Source organism: Pogona vitticeps, chromosome 5 (assembly GCF_051106095.1).
Source record: "Pogona vitticeps strain Pit_001003342236 chromosome 5, PviZW2.1, whole genome shotgun sequence".
Classification (NCBI taxonomy): Eukaryota; Metazoa; Chordata; class Lepidosauria; order Squamata; family Agamidae; genus Pogona; species Pogona vitticeps.
Window position 1 is genome coordinate 118,289,633 of NC_135787.1, and position 18,919 is coordinate 118,308,551.

General features: G+C 50.9%; 1 protein-coding gene and 1 long non-coding RNA gene across 5 annotated transcripts in view; one reads left to right on the forward strand and one right to left on the reverse strand.

The window, feature by feature from the left end:
- The window catches only part of LOC144589525 (uncharacterized), a 300,406-nt gene that overhangs the window by 279,158 nt on the left and 2,329 nt on the right, over positions 1-18,919 (reverse strand). The window lies entirely within an intron of this gene.
- Positions 1-18,919, forward strand: part of LOC140707408 (active breakpoint cluster region-related protein-like) — a 122,649-nt gene that overhangs the window by 19,357 nt on the left and 84,373 nt on the right. For 2 of the 4 annotated variants that reach the window (XR_013545681.1, XM_078394370.1), the window contains one exon: positions 14,340-14,551. The gene's annotated coding sequence lies outside the window, so the exon portion shown is untranslated. Of the gene's footprint in view, positions 1-7,098; positions 7,474-14,339; positions 14,552-14,917; positions 17,567-18,919 lie in introns of those variants that run through there. The other 2 variants (XM_078394371.1, XM_078394372.1) reach the window with 2 other exon arrangements.

Sequence of the window (18,919 nt, forward strand, 5' to 3'; positions counted from 1 at the left end):
CGTCAGCGCAGGCGCAGCGTAAACCCTTACGTGTGCATTCAGAGAGGTCCCCTCGAAGAACCATGGTTACAGGTAAGCAACCTGCCTTTTTCCCATTCTCTTTTTCTCAAGAACGGACACCAGATCCGCTTCCTATCTCTATGCATTTTGCTTACTTATGGAAAGCAAACCCATAACAGTAAAGCCACAGCCTACCTTCACCTGGGCGCTGGAAAGCTGGGGTGGCGTTTGACGGACCGCAAAGAGGCGCCTGGAGCATCTCTTGATTGAGTCGCAGAGGTTTGGAATAAAAGTGAAGCTCTGGAGGATCTTCAAGAGGAAAACAATCTGGTAACAGAATGTTATGAACAAGACGAGGAGAGTTAAGATGAGGTATCTGATGAAGGTTGCAAGGAGAGTAACCAGAAGCCTGCGCTGGGTCTGCTCCATCCTTGGATCACCACCGATGCCAGAGAGCAGGTGACCCACCAAATAGATGGTTGTAACCAAGATCATCATGGATTCCAAGGTGTTCCAAAAGAAAGTAAAACTCTGCAGGAGTTCCCAAACGAGAACAAACTGCACACATAATGTCATCAAAGTGATAAGAAGAAAAACGATGAGATAGCTGACTGCGGCTGCCAAGATGTTCCCGGGAGGAACCGGGACCTTGCGCCGGGTCTTCGCCATCACTGGATCAAGACAGCTGACTGAGCACCTGTCACTCACCAGATGGGTGGCTGCTGTCCTGGACCAGAGGTTTTATTAGGGTGATGAGCTGCATCACAACATGACCTCACAAAGAGGGGTCAGGGTCCTGTTGCCCCTACACCCCAAAAATGGCAGGGCCTGTTGCCCCTGCACTCCAAAAATGGCATAAATAAATAAATAAATAAAGACCAGAAGTATATAAAGGTGATGAATTGCATCACAAAGATGTTGCCCTACACCCAAAAATGGCAGGGCCTGTTGCCCCTGCACTAATAAAGAAAGAAAGAAAGAAAGAAAGACCAGAAGTTTATTAAGGTGATGAATTGCATCACAAAGATGTTGCTCGTGCACCCAAAAATGGCAGGGCCTGCCTTGTTTTCCTGACTGGTCCCAAGTTGGAAACAAGGACACAAGTTGACAGAAAAGTCCTTGTCTCTGCTTTAGAACCCTCGTTTCTCAAAATTCTTTGGACTCTTGCAATGGATTCCTGGGTCAGGCCAGGTTGTGAGAGACCCCGGTTGGGTGGTCTCTGAAAGGGGAGTCCAGGAAATGTTTGTAACCAAAATCATAGTAGAGACATATCTTTATTTTTTTTTTAAGTTATTTTAAATATTGCTAGTTGGCCTTCCTTTTGAAAAGGGCCGTTGGTGGCTTTCAAAAGTAAATGACTGTATGCTTGTGTGTGTGTGTTTGTGTGCATGTGGTCCCACTGGAGTTCACATAGTTTTGTCGGAAGTTCTTTTGCTATCAATAAAAATGGATACCGAAAACCAGCATCCATATTATGGGATACTTACCAAGCTTTTTGACCTTGCAGGGATCTCAACCCGTATCCTCCTCTTCCAAATGTAATATTCAAACAATTATACTCGACGCTGGCTCGGTCAGAATGTATATAGCCAGAACATCTTGGCACGTATCCTGTTGCAAAGCTATATGGAGAACGCGGGGAAAACATTGACCGCACCGGGAGACTGCCGCTGAAAAGAAGTCCCTACTTCTGTTTCGAGGTCCATTCAGCTTCATCTCATTGCACACCCTCTGTGCCCATCCCAAAACCCCAAGGAGCTATTCTTTCATTCATAGCAAGTTAGTCAGACGTTGGGAGTTTGACTCTCCACTGGGCACAGGCTGATAGGAGACGTTCCCCCCCCCCCGGGGTTTTCAGACCCACCCCAAGGATCTCTGGAAGTCACTTCTCTGGAAGAAGCGAGCCCTTTCCCTTGCACCGGAGAGAGGCGTTTGGATTCTCCTGGAGGGGACCGTCAAGGAGTCAGGCTGGCGGGGTATCCCCCGGGCCCAAGTGTTGGAGGCAACTGTTGGCCCCTTACGGGCAGGAGGGCCGGACCACACAAAAAGAGACCACTTTAGCACTCTCAGGAACCCAAGCTGGACTTTTCTGGACCGTACTTCTGAAGGGCAGATTTGCACAAAGGAAGCCGCTCCGCCTTTGGGGAGCAGGCAGAAATTCAAAGGGTAGAGTAGTCTCGGTCATCTCCACCTCCTGCCTGCCCAAAGGATGGCGTGGATCCCTTTTGATCGCAAGGTGGCGCTGGAGGGCTCTCCAAAAAACGGGTGCTGGGATGGGGCACTCAGAGGGATCCTAAAATTTGCAAGGTGTTTCTCTCTCTGTGTGTGTCCCTTTCATTCTCTTCAGCCCGGGATGTTCTTCCCAGCTTGAAAAAAAATCTTCCTTTGCTCTTCTTACAACCAATGCAGGAAGGGACGGGGTTGTGAAAGCAGGCCGGCCAGCCTCTGAGCATGCACAGAGGGATTTTTGCTGCACCGTCCCCAGCATCCCTGAGATCATGGCTGGCCTGGGTGTCACACACTTGAAACGAGCAGGGCAGTGGCTTGTCCTAAAATCTATTTCTGGGTTTCAAAATAAAAAGCTCTCACTGCATATAAAACAAGTCAAGGTGCCTCAGAATGGCTGGCTGTGGACCTGAAGCTTTCTAAAGCACGGTGGGCCATGAAAAAAAATCCCCCCCATCTCAATGTGACTCTGTTTTGTCTGCACTGCCTGGCAGTGGCTGCTTTCCACACCTTGGGGGGGGCAGTGTGGAAGGTGTGTGTCTTTCTCCAGTTCTGTCCAGAGAGAGAGGTGTCACAAATTCGAACCCAGGACCTCCTGTATACAGGCAAAGCACTCCCTTCACTGCGGCCTGGTGTTCTTTCAAGGTGATGTGTGTGGCTTTCCCTGCCCAGGTTCCCCCCCTTCCGTGCCACGACGCACCAGTGGGGTTGCCAGATCCATCACCCACGTGGGCACCTTGCACCGTCCTAGCCGCTGGGCGGTTTGAGCGGCCGTCCCTGGTTTGCGCTAAGCAAGGATCAGCGAGGCTTCGTTTGCTGATCCAAGCGAGGCCACTTGTTCTTTTCACTGGCACGTAATCCCGGGGCTAATTTTGGTGTGTTCTCTCCTCCGCTCATCCTCAGTTTCCCACCTTCTGTTCGTGACTCACCGCCCCCTTCCCTCGTGAGTCACGGGGGCCGGAGAACAAGGGAGTGAACGGGGAGGGGGCTGCGCACTGGGGTGGGGGAGAGAGAGCTAAGTGGGGGGGTTGAGTTTTTGGCCCTGGGGGGATGAAATTAGTCAGCTGGGGGTTAGTGTATCCCCCCCCGGTCTTCCACCCTTTTCTGACAATATCTGGCATGACAGGTCTGCGTGTCTTTTTGTCCGCTTGCTGGTTCCCTAAATTCTCATCGTGCAGGGTTTTTGGTTTCTGCCGTTTGAGATCCAAGATACTTGGAATTTGGGATTTTAGGCAGGGAGCCGTGGATCCGAAAAAAAATGGGCTCCCGTCCAGGAGATCATGTGCCGAATGAAGAAGCTACAAACCTCTTGGTGGTTTTTATAGTAACGGTGCAGGGTGCCACGCAGAAGACACACCGTAGTTGGTATTGCATTTACTGTAATCTGTAGTCTTGAGATTCTTCACAATAGGTTTGTATCGAGATGACCTGGGAAGTTTGGTGATTTGGTGGTTTGCTTGCTTGGTTACTCATTAATCTATCTATCTGTTTATCTGTTTGCCTAGTTGTTTCTCACGTCCCCTCCTGTTAGGATTTAATTTATTTGTCGGATTAAAACAGTTGCAAATCGGATTTGAAATCTGAGTAGAAAACCCAGTGAGGACAATTGTGTTGCAAGCCGAGGGGAAAAGGTTTTTGAGGGGAAAAAAACCACCCATTTAAATCCTAGATACTCCCAGGCCTTGCTTCACGAGAAGGGGTAGGGTGTAAGATCGTGATCACGATGATAACCATAATAATAATACAACTGTGGGTTCAGTTTGGGTTTTTTATGTAATTAAATTGAGTTGATTAGCATCAGGGTAGCCTGAGTTGTGTGAACAATCCTTTAGGGTTCATTTGGGGGGAAAGGAGCAAAAGTGTGGAAAGTCTTTTTTTTTTTAAAGTAGAAATCCAAGAATGCCCAGCCAGCTGTGCCGGGGGGGGGGGTTATAGGAGTTGTAGCTGATGAAGTATGTCTTCTCCCAGGCATTTTGCGCGCTTAGAACTCGAACTGCTGATGACTTGAAGGGGGGGGGGGCAGAAATATGTGTTTGGTTTGTTATTATGTGCTGTCTCATTGCTTCCAATTTATAGAGACCCCTTGGATAAGCCATCTCCAGAATGTCGTGTCCGGTTCTTGCAAACGTAAGCCTGTGGCATCCTTTAGAGAGTCCATCCATCTCGTATTGGGTCTCCCTCTTTCCCTGCTTCCTTCCACCTTTCCCAGCGTGATGGTCTTCTTTTCCAGAGCCTCCTGCCTTCTGAAGATGTGCCCAAAGCAGGACAGGTTCAGCGTCGAGAATAGAGTTCAGGCTTGATTTGATCTCGGATCCCCCTTGTTCATCCGGGTGGCAGCCCGGAGTATGCGCCATGCTCTCCTCCCGCCGCACCGTTCCGTCCTCGCGGTGTTTGGTCGATGGGTGGTGTTGCCTGCGATGTCAGCCGAGGGGGGCAAAGGAGTGGGTGGGAAGTCGAGAGGATTAGGCAGGGGGGAGGAAGGGTGGCCGCCTGCCGTGCCGCCACAATGACCCCCAGGGACGGACCAGTCGGCAGCACTCAGCGAGGGCCGCTTCTCCGCTTGGCTGGCTCGCTGACATATTGGGGTTGATGTCCTCCGCGTTTCCTTTGGCTAAATGTTAAAACAAAGCGAGGAGAGGGCGGTGGGGGGGGAGCAGAAGGAAGAGGGAGGGAGGGAGGGTGCCCCCCACGTTCTCCTTCCTCGTGGCCTTGGCTTCTGCCTGCCTAGAGAAGAAAGAGAAGAACAATGAGGAGATGGAAGAACCCCTTCGTATTGCGGCACAGAGACCTTTTGCCTCTATTCACGGCTCGGATTGGCAGCATCTTCCGACATTTTGACAAAAGAATGAGTCCCCCCCCCCCCGTCTGTGACCGACCATCAAGCCCTTTTTTGAATCTGGAGGGGCCAGAGTTTGAACCTGGAGCTTTTTGGTCTACCAAGCAGCGGCACTGCTATATCGCTTTTGGCAAAATAAGGTTCTAGTCCTCATGAACCCAAAGATAACTCTTCCCCCATCCCCTCTTCCCCAGTCCCTTTCTAATCGAAGGTAAAACCTAGGGCTTTGTCCAACACCAGCATTCTAGAATTTTGCAGAGAAAGATTCTAGTCCTCATGTTTTGGAACAAATCTTTGATTTTAAAGGTGTGGTTCCACATGTGACTGTCTCTCCTCCGAGAGCTATTGTATGGAAAACCAGAAATCGCCTCCCAAGAACTTCCAGCATTTGTATTTCTTTCTTTATCTTGTCTGTTCTGGATGGATGTTTCGCTTATTCACCCCCCCCTTACTCCTCGCGCCCTCTGTTATTCAGAATTTGAACTCAGGCCATTCTGCACCCAAAATGTGGGCCGGGAGCTATTCAAACAAAGCAAAAAGCTTACCGCCCATCACCAGTCAATGGCTTTATGATAGGCGCTGAGCTGAAATCAGAAATTAAGTGTTATAGCAGAATAAGCTATTTATTCCTGGGTTCTGAAAGGGCCTCCTTGCATTTTGTCAGATCCTGAGATTTGGAGCTTCTTAAAAGACCACAAAATTGTGGTGACACCCCTCGCTTGTCCCATATAGATTTATCCAGCCGTATACTTTTCCATGCAGTGGTCAAGTCTTGCTGAGTTCCACAGGCCTTACTCCAGAGCAGGGTTTGGAAATAACGTGTCAGAAATAAAAACCTCCCTTGTAATTACTTTCTTTTTGCAGCAGATGTAACCAAGTTACATGATGATTGCAGCGGAAGATGGGACACCGTTTTCGGGTGTAACTCTTAATTAACTCATCATCACCGTTACAAGAAGTGTGTAGCCTTGTTTCTCAAATCCCATGTTGTACTACACACTAGTGGCTTGTTGCATTTATGGGCGTAGGGGAAGAATTAACTAATTATAACAGAATATGTTTTGAATCAGCAAGAAGAGACAGAGTTACTTTGTCAGCTGTCAAAGTAATTATAAACGTCAGCATTTGTGGGGCCTTGTGTGTGTTTTATAAAGGCAGTTAATGACTTTTAAAAAGTAATTTTCCAAGCTCTTTTGGAAATCATCTCGGCTTTAGTGGGCGAACAGCCTGTCTGGACCAGCTGGTAACTGACAGTTTGGGAGCAAATGGCGAGTTTTTTTAAAAGTTACATTTTTAGGTAACTAAAACCCACAGAATCCGTCAGTGACAGAGGCCAGGTCGGCTGTTGTAATCCCCAGAAGTTCATTGGGGGGGAGGGAGGAGGAGGGAGAGCCTTTTTTGCTCCGGACAGGCTTTGGGACTACATTTCCCATTATCCCTTGCCCTTGGCTTGTCCGGAGGCGGCTGGTCCATGAAGTTGGCTGGGTGGGGGCTTCTGTAGCAAGGAAGGTGACAGATGACCTCGTGTTCACCGTGTGTGGGGTCCTCCCTTCCGCGTGCAAAGAGGGGGGGCTTCCCCACTGGGTTCCAGGCAAGCCATGCTTCTAGCCCTCAGGAGGGAGCCTAGCAAAAGTCAGAGAGCTCGGGGGGGGGGGACTTTTTGAGGCCCAGGAGAGCATGGGGACTTCTCGGGGTGCAGGAGGGGAGCGTGGCCGCCGTCCTGCACGGGGCGTGATCGCGGCTTTCCTTGCCCCCCAACCCCCGCTCGTCCTCAGAGATCCGTTGCAGGGCACGGGAGACTCATCTTCTCTCTTCCCCCCATGCCATCCATGGGGGGGGGAAGAGGGGGGTTCCCTCTTCACTGTGGCATAATCATCATCCCCCCCTTTCTGTCAGGCAAAAGAGGAGGAGGTGGCGGAAGAGGAGGCGGGACAGAAGGTGTCTTCTTTGCCATTGGTGGGCAGCTCCTCCTCGCCTTCTCATCCCCCCCCCCAGACAAGCACCCTTTGGAAGTAAGCTCCCCCCCCGCCGACTCTGCCAGCCCCAGACATCCCTCCCGGCAGGGCTGGCGTGTACTCCTCTCTCCCGGTGCCGCCCGCCTGTCATCACAGCCCGGCTCCTTTTGGGTGGGTGGGTGGGGGGCTTCTCCCATCCTTGCCCTACTCTCTTTCTCTCCCCCCTCGCCCCGTCCAGGCTGACATTGGAGGATCCAGACTCCAAATTGGCCTCCTGATTTCTGACCCCCCCTCCCTCTCGCCCCCCTCCCCAAAAGCCCCTTCCTTCCCCATCCTCTCTTCGTTTTGAAATGCTGGGCGGCTGGGAGGTCTGAAGGCTTTTCCCTCCTTCTTCCCTTCTCCCGATGGAGCCCCTGAGCCAGCTGGGTCTGCCTCGCCTCTCCTGGATCTACAGCAGTAGGTCTTCCCTGCCGGGACCTTCCCTTTTTATTTATCTATTTATTTGTTTGTGTATGTGGGGTGTGTGTGTGGAGATGGGATTAGGGTTTGATTCTCTGCTCGATCTTTTGGGGGGGAGAATGCTCGAGATGCTCGCCTTCCTGGTTGGCACCGCTGGCTGTTTTTTCTCTTCTGTTTTCTTCTTGGCGATGTGGGGTTAGGTGGACTTGGCATCCTGGGTTGGGGGGGATTGCAAAGTCACAGCACCCCACCATCTCCTTCCCCTTCCCCCACCGTCATTTAATGCTTGTTCTTTGCTTTCCCCCAAAAAACGTCTAGGGAAGGGGAGGAGGGAGGGGAATGAATTGTGGAAGCCTCCCCCCCCCCAATTTGGGCTCTGGGTGTCTGTGACGGATTATATAAAGGCAGGAAAGCTGATGATGAAGCAGAGAGGCTGGTGGGGAAACGGGGAGCAAAGGAGAAGGTATTGTGGGGAGATCATCCCCCAAAACCTCCAAAAAACCCCCTCCAAAAACCTAGTTAAAGTCCTTGAAGCATTGCTGTGTGTACCCCCCTTAAATCTAGCTCTGCTGTTAAGTACCTCTAGCATCGTGTAGACAGGTGTGAGTCACTTACACAACCAGGCTGAGTTTCTTCCCTCCCCCCCCACACAGACCCTTCGCTCACCGACCTCCAGCCCTGTCTACCTGGTGCTTCCTTTTTTCATCTCTCCACCCCCAGTCCTGTCCGTTCAATCTGGGACCCCCCCTTTCATCCCCCCCAAAATGCAAGCAAGGCTTTCAGTTTGATTGCCATGAGGAAATTTTGCAGAGACACCATGATGGACGGCAACAGCCTGCCAAGAAGAGGTTGGGCTGGACTGAGGAGGGGAACAACTTGGGGGGAGGACCCTAACCCTAACCCACCCCCCACCTCACTGGCCCTCTACTTATTCTCGACCTTTGAACTAAAAGTCCTCATAACAATAATTGTGACGATGGCGATCAGAATCCCATTGGTGCTTTATAGGCACTTTGACGTCCCCTATGTGGCTGTGGCAAATTGACGCTAATTACTCAGGTGCTGGTTAGGTTTCCATCATGTGACCAGGAATGCGACCGGTGCCTTGTTAATTAGTGCTAATTTGCCACCATAACTTAACTGAGTTTCTCTTGCACCTAAATTGCCATAGCGGATTCTGGCCGATAACCCGTTATTGCTGAACACGGACGGAGTCGCTTCTCCACATTCAGAAGGTGTGAGAGGCGTCTTCTCAGGAATCCTTGTGCAACGACCCTGCGGCGTAGGCTGATTTTTTTTACACCCACATTTCTGACTATAGTTTTTTCCTGCCTTTATGGGATGTAAAATCTTTCTCCGGCAGCTTCCACGTGACCTGAAGATGCATTAATAAAAGATGATACGCAGTCTGAAGGCAGAACTATCCACCAGGAACTTTCTATACGTCAGAACAGCATTTTTCATGTTGGGGCCTTCCTGCCGTGTGAGCGGCTGTTGTAGGTCAACTGGCCGTACCGCCTGGGGTGTGTGTGATGGGAATTGTAGTCCAGCCGTTTCCATGTTGGAGAAAGCTGCGTTTGCATGTTAGTGTCAAACAGGCAGGCCTGTGTTCACATCCCCATTTGGGCTGATCAGCACCATTGGTGTTGCTGGACTAAGAGCTGCCTGCCCATATGGCCTCCCTCACAGGATGGTTGCACATAGAGAATGAGATGAGGCAGGGAACGGGGTCTCTGCTCGTCCTCCTTCTCTTCTTTTTCATTCATGGTCTCCTTTTGCGATAAACACCCCCTGTCTTCCCCCTTCAGATCTGCTTGAAAAGAGGGGCTCTGTTTGGGGCAGGCCAGACCCTGGCCACCCCCTGGACTTCATCCAGGCCTGCCTTGGGGACCAAGGCCCTCTTCCCTCACCATCGTCACATAGTTATGCTTTCGTTGTTGCCAAAATAGTAAGTAATTACAAGTGAAGTGTTGTCTATATAGCAAGTGGCTTGCAAGTTCGGTTCTGGACGGAGTGTGAAACTCCAGAAAACTGGACGATTTGGTTAGAAAGGAGTAGAGCTATGCTTTTGACTTTGTCTGGTTGGGCAGGAGTCACGAAAACAAGAGGAAACATTGTGGTTTTGAAGATGCTCTGGGGTTTTGAAAAATGGATGGATTGTCGAGCTGGGAGGAACCTCAAGGGTCATCTAGACCAACCCACCACCAAGGGAAGAATCCCAAGAGGGGAGGTAGAATCTTTGGGATAGAGAGTTGAGCTTCAAACTCGGGTCTTTCCAGCTGACAACCCCCACTCACCCCCACTGACTTGGGCTGGCTGGCTTGAACAAGCCGGGCCCCTTTCCACCCACCAGATGTTGCAACTGAGCCCCGTGGAAGTCCCCAGAACAGGGGCACTCCTGCTGATGGAAGTCCTTTTGGCCAGGGGGCCAGCCGGGAGAGATAATCGTAGCCCACCTCCCTCCCTGGTCCTTATTTGAAACGGTTGAGCAGGTGGCCACTCAATAAGGGACAGGGCGTGTGGCTATATTTATGCACATCATTAGGGTTTATATTTTAGGAATTATAAGTACAGTATGCTTCGAAATGTAGCTACAATTGGTCCATGATTCATTTTTGAAATCTTAGCAGATAGGGCTTCTGTTTGCTGGAACAAAGGGATGAAAATGTGATGAATGGCAGACTAAAATATAGACTAGAGGGTAAGAAATAGCACAACACTTTAGATGGCATTGGACGGCTGATAGCTTTAGCGCAATCAATGCCCACTCAATGTTTAAACAGAGGCCAGACGGCTGTCAGCCAAGGATGGGGTGCTTGCATGTCATAATGGCCCCAAGGTTGGGGTTGGCTAGATGACCCCCGAGGGTCCCCTTTGGAGTTTTCCTCCACCCTCGGCTTCCACCCTGGCACAATAGCTCGCCTGCATGGAGCTTTCTCCGTTGGCCTCCCTTCCGCCGACCTACCTTGTTAAACTTAAAAAAATCCAAATAACAATTACGAAAAAGTATTGCAAAGTTTGTGACATTTTAGTTCCTGTTTCCCTATTTCTTCTCGTTTCATCTCAGAGGTAGCCCTTTTCCACGCCGTGGCGACCCACGGCTGTAGCCATGCTGGCCGAGCCCCACATGTCCCTCTTCCCCCCCCCACGGCCGCCACCATCCCTTTCCTTGGCTTTCTGGAGCCCTTTCAAAAGCTCCTCTGTGCCTTCTTCCCCTTCCAGGAGAGCTTTTTTTCTGTCGCTGGCAGTGTTAATTGGATTAATTCGCACATCGTCAAATTGCTTTTTAAAAATCTAATGAGTGTGGTGGTGGTGGGGGTTTATTTCTCGTGTATGGCTCATTGCATCAAGGCAAGGGAGGTAACTTTCCAGTCCCGGAGGGGGAGACGGGCCACTTGCCGTTCTCGTTTCTGTGAGGTTGGCAGCTGAGTTGCGGTCACCCGCTCCCCTAGGGCGAGCTGCCCTTTCGAGATGTGCCAAGTGACTCACGCACCCGAAGTTAAACACGGTCAAGTATATGTCGCTATTGCTATCCTTACAGGATCGGAAGGGGGAGACTCTTCCCGCCCTGCTGACCCATAAACGGCCGGCCAAACGGGGCCGCTTAAAGTGCTCCTGGAGTTCACTCCAGGGTGGGTTTTTAGGGCGACCAGCTGGCCAGCTGCCCTCCTCGGAGGCAGGGAGCAGACAAAGAGCCCTGTCGAAGCGCAAGCCTGCGGGTGTGTCATCCAAGCCCAGCTGGGGTGGAAAGGGAGGAGGCAGGCGTGGGGGGGGATGTTCTCCCACCCATCGGTGCTTGTTCCCCCCCCCCCGGCGCATCTTCCAGCTGCAAGAAGCTGCATGGAGTGGGATGCAGTCGGAGGCAGTTGCCATGGCGACGGTATAGGCCTCAAGCCAGTGGCAGCCGGAGAGCCTCTGTGCGTGGGATCGCATGGGGAAGGCTAGCAAGGAAAGGGGGGGGAGAGAGATGGGTGGTGGGTGGTTTTTAGGGTGTCAGGAGGGAGCTGGGCTGTGCATTTTGTCTTCAGACCTCCCCCCCACACACACACACACCCCTCAGCCTCAGGGGCTTGGAAACCTTAAAGGGAAGCCATCTTTGAAAAATTTAGCTGGGCTCAGGTGCGAGCACTTCCGTGCAGGCCGAGCTGTGTCAGAACAACAGCTATTTATGTGTTTGTTCATCCTATTTTTTAAAAAATCTTCCCCTTCTTCTTGAGAAGAATAATATTTTGGAGGTGGCTACAAAGAATACTTAAAAGGAAAAGTGGAGTAGGGCCAAAAACAGAAAAAAGTGGAAATGGTCTCTGTCTTCCCCATCCTTCAACTATGAAGTGAAAAAGTATTTCCAGTGAGCAGATTCTTCTGTATTTTATATAGCGATTTCCTGGTCTCTTCCTCTAGCAAGCGGACCAAGGTGCATTGCTCTCCTCCTGTCCTCGTGGTGCTTATCACGACTACCCTGTTAGGTGGGCTAAGTCTGAGAGGGAAAAAAAATCCTGGTAAAATGGAAACACAACTGGATCTAGAGGGACCCGTAATATGGATGCCCATCAGGCCCACCCGGTATGGCCAGGGGGAACGCCTAATGGGAGTTGTAATCTAGAAGCTTCTGGAGGCCCAAAATCCCTCAACCCCAGATCTCAATGGGTCTGCGCCTAACTCAGTTCCTCCTTTGGAAATTTTAACAGGGAGCCATTTTTGACATGCAGATTTGGTCTTCTGCCGCCGTCACCCCATAGATGTCCTATCTCTGGTTCCAAAGTGGATCTGTTATTGTGTTTGTGGGGAGAAGCTGAATTTGTAATGCAAACGGCCGACACTTACTTCTCCAGAACAGAGATAAAGAAAGCAGCATCCAACAACGGTTTTGCATCTTTCCTATGTCCGATATTTGCATGGGCGTCACTGTCGCCCGCCATAAGCCCTCAGCCCAGAACAAGGCGAGCTTTCTGACGTTCAGAAACATACAAAAACACCTTTGAGACAGATTCCAGCCTCGCGCCCGAAACTTGTACAGTATAATCCAATAAATGAGGGGCGAGGAACGGCTGAGATGCAACCTGTAGGATGCATCCAGGCCTTTTGATGGTAGTACTGTAATTTGGAATTCAGAGATAGATGGTTGGAAGAGGGACCCCAGAGGTCCTGTAGTCTAGCCAACTGAACCGGGGGGTGGGGTGGGTGGGAGGCAGGGAAAGCAGTCTCTAAAACTCGGGCTATACCCCCGGCCTAAATGCTGAGGGAATCCGTATTTTCCTCCGAGGAACTCTCCGCTGGGGGCGGGAGGTTGGACTAGATGACCTTTAGGTGCATCTTTGAACCCTCCCATCCTAGGATTCTAAGTTTCAGCTTAAATTAGGAGCCCAGAGGACCCACTCTGAAGAGTCTGGCAGCTGCTCTCGTGCCCCTAAGGGACCCAGCACAGACAGCACCAGACTTGGAAAAAAAGTTGCTTCTGGCATTTCGGAGCCCTGCCTCGGTTCAGGCAAGGCCAGACCCTCTCATATAGTCCAGCACCTTCCCTCCGCCCCATCAATAGTCCAGGGGCCGGAGGGTGGCTAATCGGGCCGGGAAAAGCATTTTAAAGCCAGGTGACCTGAGCTCCACATGGAGTCCACAGGTCTGGTCCTTGCTACTTAATCTTCACAACAGCCCTGCGAGGTAGGTAAGTCAAACTGAGGATGATGAAGGGGCTTGTTTAGCTCTGCGGCTCCAGCAGAGGGTTTTGGACCTGGGTCTTTCAGAAAGAGTCGTGACCCCGTCCTGCGATCTCCCTTCCTCTCTCTCTCTCTCTTTCCTCCTCCTCCTCTAATGTACCCGTTGTTCACCAGGGTGCTCTGCCACGCGCATCGGGGGCACCCAGCCAGCCAGCTGCCGCACGTAATTGAGGGATTTGAAGCGGCACTCAAGGAGGCGTGCTTAATTGGGGGAAATGTGGGGAAGTGTGTCAAGCCATGAGGGTGGGGGAGGCGGGGGAGGGGTTAGGCGCCGGCAGGCACACGTGCGTGCGTTTGAGTGGTGCAGAGTGGGTGGCGGGAGATGGGTTTGCAGCAGGGAGAGGAGTGGGTGGAATGGTGCCCCCGGAGGGGGAGAAGGAAAGGCGGGCGGTTGGTACGTGCCCACGTGTTACCTCCCTGCCTCGAACCATGCGCAGGGCTTGCCTCTCTCTGCCGGTGCACCTCCGGGGTGTGGGTGTGCAGGCCTCTTCCTGAGTGCTTGATTTATTAGATTTCCATGCCACCTTTCCTCCCCACAAGTTCAAGGTGTGGGAGGGGTGGTTCTCTTCTGCTTCCAATCTGGCCCAAGATGACCCGGTGATAACTTTAATCTGAGTGTCCTGGGTCCTCGATCCAGCAACGTTGGCAATTACAGTATACCTATGGTTTTGTGCCTATAAATTACGCACAAGGCATTCCTTGCTTGTAGAAAGCCAGCAGCTCAGGGAAAAGGATGAGATGCAGCTGGTCTTCCTCACTCAGGCAGAAGTCCTGGGGAAGGGCTTTCAGAAAGTAAAGCATGCAAAGTTCTTCACTCGCCCCTTCTTCAGCCTGACTGTCACCCAAAATGGGCTTCTGTTTAGCTCTCGCCTTTGGGCTCAGGGTGGCAGAGTTGAAGGAATCTGTATTGACTTCCAAGCAGGCGACGTTGATTTTGCAGGAGGCGATGGCTCTGCTCCAGGGTTTGGTCTGAATTTAAAACAAAAAACAAGAACCGTCCACATTGCTGCACCCTATCTGCAAAAAACAAGTCTGACATCTCGGATTGCTCTTTCAGCATTCGGACTAAAACCCACTGGGGATTTGCTGCCTTCACTTGGGCTTGCAGCCCACACTGACCGGGCCTCCCCATTTTTCTTTGGACAGATTTCAACTACGGCACCGAGGAATATGATGCCGAGGGCAACGAGGAGCCCAAAGTTCCCCCCGGCGGCTCAGAGACCATGCCTTACATTGACGAATCACCCACCATGTCCCCCCACCTCGGTGCCCGCAATCCAGAGGGGGGCAGCGCCGGCGACAACAGGGACGGATCGGAGAGCGTTTCCCCCACCCCTGCAGATGGACTGGGTGCTGCGGTAAGTGGCTGGAATTTGAGCCGGGGTGCTGTCTCCTTCTTCTTTTTTTACTTTTTGTTATTTTATTTACAAAAACAAACCAAGTTCAACTAGAAATAATGTTTGATTTCCGAAAAAGCGGACCTATGAGGTGCAGGTGTGCAGAAAATCGCAACATACCAGGCTGTGTGGGAAGGGCACATAACAGGACAAAGGAAAGCTGCTTGCTGTGTTATATATGGCTGATCTCTGAGTAGGGTGCTGTTGACCAGTGCCTGGAAAGTATTTTCCCACATGCTTGCTGGAGAGGCATGTGAGCGGGAAAGTTGCCGTTAACTTACGAGACGTGCGCATGAACAGTGGCCGTGCCTGTCAGCGGGAAGAGGGGAGACACTTAAAGCATAAAGATATGTTCATTGTTCCCTCCTCCCCAGCAGGCACGGTTTCTGTGCAGCAGGGGTGGGTAACCGGATGCCCTGGGTCAAATCAGGCCTTCAAGCCAAATCCAACCCTTCCAACCTTTTCTGAGGGATTTTCTCTTTTCTAAAAGGCTGAGCTGCTTCCTCAGGGGTTTGGTTACCAGCCGTAGGAGCTTAAAAGTAAAACCCTGACCACCCACCCACCCACTCCCCGGGCACATGACCTCCGGGAATGTCTGGGACTCGAATTCAGCCCTCGAAAGGGAATTGCCCATGTTGGCTCAAAAATGTCATGCAGAGAGGTGTTTTCCAGCTTGCTGCCTGTAATCTTTTCAGAAAAGTGAAACCTGTAATTTCTCCCCCTCCCCCTCATCACCTCTGAGAATAAACCCATTGCTGTAATTATCCTGTATAAAAAGCTCTGTGTTTGCATCAGGGACATCCATTAAAACCATTGTCATTTGCACTGCAGTTCATTTGTAAGTATAAACTGTATGTCTAAACCGCAATAATGGTGTTAAAGGCATACGAGAGGAAATCAGACTTTTTGAACACAGGCTGTTCTAGGATTTTGTTATCCCGGAAATTTACGGGAAAATTACATTTGTTGGTCAAATTGGTCTATTTGACGGGGATCTTTGGCTCTTGTATAAGATGAGAGCTTAAGACACGTGACGTGGCCAACGGATATTGCTATAAACGAGGCTGTGCATATACTTTAAGCTGCTTGGGAATTAAGTGCCAACAAAATTGGATTTTTTTAAAAAAAACACTTGGGATCAGTGGGATTAGGCTGGTTGCTGTTTTTCTATGTGTCCAAACTCCCTGGAATCATTTATTTGTTTGTTTGTTTGTTTGTTTGTTTGTTTGTTTAGAGGTGGGAGAGAATGACGGGCTCGAAGTCAGCCAATGGATATTATTTCATCTATGGGGACTTGAACTCGCCTCTCCTGAGTTCTGCCCCCAAACGTTGGTAATTACGGCTGTACATAAATGTGCCACTTATGTCCAGCATCCTATTGTGACCCGGAATGGGAGCATCGGCTCTTCAATTTGTGATTGTTTGCGCCTGAGATTTACACTAGTGACGCTTATGACGGCGCAAATCCCCTGCAGGATTCTGGCCTCTGGCTTAGAGCCCGTTTCCTGGGCATCCTGCATTTCAGAGCGTCCAGGTTTCTTGAGCAAATGACTTAAGCAAGAATTAAAAAGAGTCTGGTTATCCTTGGATACCCTGGGAGAAACCAGGTTTTTGGACGACACTTCCCAGAATGCCCACACTTGCCAGGAGATCCTAAGAGTTGTCTTCTAGAGAAGTTACTTTTCTCCCCTCCTTTCTTTCTTGGTTGAATAACTCACTTGTCCATTCTTGTGGGCATCTGGTATTGCATATTATGGGGTGGGTTGCTCCACCTGGCGGTCAAAATCTGGTATCACCTTGCTTTTTGGGAAGGGGAGGGGGCAGCCTGGAAACCGGTCTCCCATCATTTCTGCGTGAATTCGATTTCTGAATAACCCCATTCCTAGGAAAGGCGTTTGAAGGCCAGGTGGCAAAGCTGGAGGGGGAGAGAGAGAGCGCAGAGAGACAGAGGTTGTCAGCCAAGGATCTCATACCCTCTTGACCAACCCTTTCTGGCCCTTTTTCAGCTCCGTCCGGGAGCAGATCTTTTGCAAGGCTGACGGGTCTGAGTTGGCCATGGACGACAAAACCGACCCCCCACCCAAATTTGCATTCGACCGGACTTGATCGCAATCATACATTGTTATTTGTTGCTGGGAAAGTGCATGGTTGCAGAATTATGGGAGTTCTGGGCCCCAACAAGTCCTATCCACCCACCTCAGGCTTTTTATATATTGCGTTCAGATGTTGTGACGTTCCTACCCTGGTGCTGTGTGTTGAAAGAGTAAGGCCACAGGTGGGCCAGGGGGGCTCTTCCATCATCAGTTATAAGAGACACGGATCGCTAGATGGGAGGTAGAAACTGAACCGTCTCTGGGCCATCGGCAGCCCACACGTAATGATGATTGGGGGTGGGAATTCAACTCACAAAGGAGAAGCACCTAGAAGCTTCCAGCAGGTGGGATCCTCCAAGGGAAGGTTATTTTATTCCTGTACCTGTTTGAGGCCTGAAACAACATTTAAAAAGAGAGAAAGGGAGAAGTGACCTTATGATCTTTCTCATGATTTCTGATTTTTAAAAGAAAGGGGGTGGCGGTAATCCGGTCCAGGCAGCAGCAGAAGATAATGATGATGATGATGAAGGCAAGACACCCTAAATTCAATAGAAAACAGTTTCCAATATTTGCCGGCACAGCCAACGGGTGGCTGTATTTTCCAGTCCTCTGTCTGCGAGTCGAAAAAATAAAAAGTTGTGTTTCTTAAAAGTCCCAGGGCCAGAGGGCTCCATCTGTCTCCTCCTGTCCTCTGCAGCCGATGAAGCCCCTGAAGGCGACAGCCACCACCTCCCAGCCGGTCCTCACCATCCAGCAGATCGAGACAATTTTCTACAAGATCCAGAACATCTACGAAATCCACAAGGAGTTTTATGACAGCTTGTGGCCCCAGATCCAGAACTGGGACAGCGGCGTGGTTGTCGGGCACCTGTTTCAGAAGCTGGTGAGTCCGGTCGGCTCTGCGCAGCCCCTGGGTCCCTAGATCGCCCTCTCCGCTCTTCCATCCTTGGTGGCCCCAGTGCAGGTCAGACGTTCCATCGTGGTTCGTGTTTGGTGTCCTCTGTGGCCCCGGAGGAGGCTCTGTGGCTGACCCTGTTGGCCCTGCTGTGGGTGGAGGGGCCACTGATCTTTGGTGGCCCTGGTTGAGATAGGATGCTGAACTGTGGTTATCCTAAGCTACCTTCAGCCACTCTCATACAGGCGCTGTGCTTAACCATGGTTAGCACAAACTGCCCTTGGTCAGCTTGGTGCTGGTTTAAACATTCATCGGTATTAGCAAAACAGCTGGGGTTTGCTGTCTTAACCGTGGGTAAGAATCTCAAACGTAAAGTGAAACCTGGACTGAAGCTGCCTTCCCAGACAACCCCTCCCCCCGAGTGTCTAAACATATAAATAATCATCTGTTTTCCTGGCCCCCCTCCACGAAAAGGGCAAAAAGAAAGGTATTTCAAATAGCAACCTTAATGTCCATCATTTAGGTATCCAGATGGGTTTGTTATTTGTTGATGGAACCATTGCCGTAAATGCCAACTCAAGGCAGTGAGCTCAGAATGGCAGGCACTGTTCTCCTCTTCTCGGCTTTATCCTCCTAGAGACCTGCCAGGTAGGCCAGGCTGAGAAAGCCCTGATGGATCCGGGGTCAAACGGAGTGTCAACATTCATGGGGGACAACAGTTTCCCGATTCCGTGACACTCACCCTTACATTGCTTGGTTTAAATGCTCTCTGAAAAGGGATTAGACAAATGAACAGAAGGGAAGAACCTAAACCAGACGCCCCCCCCCCAGCTCAGGGCAATCTACCTTTGAGTGATTGTTGTTGGGCAGAAAGAGTGAAAGCCAGCGGCTGCCTTCCGCCCCTCGTTTGATCGCTCCTGAAATATCTGCTTGGCCGTGAGGGGGGCCTTTCTGACCCACTTTCACTTCCTTCTTCCTGTCTGGAGTTTCAACGGTGAACCTTCGCCCTTTGCCAGACACCAATGGCCGGCCGGGCAACCCACTTTGCAGATGGGACGTTCATTAATTGCACAAAAGAAGGTCAAGCCATTATCCCGGCCGAGGAAGAAGACATTACACACTCAGCCTGGAGCCAGGCCTGTCCCTGAGCAGACGCATCACCGCTTGCCAAGTTTCTGGAGGAAACGGGGGTTGACTTGCGGAGGCCGACGGTGGGGCCCGACTGAAGGGCCTTTCTGAGTGTCACAACTGGAACCTGGGGTGCACCGTGAGGGTAGCCGCTTTGGAATACCCCCCCCGAGACCTCTCTACCCTCCGCTTGGTTTCATTTATCCAGAAGAC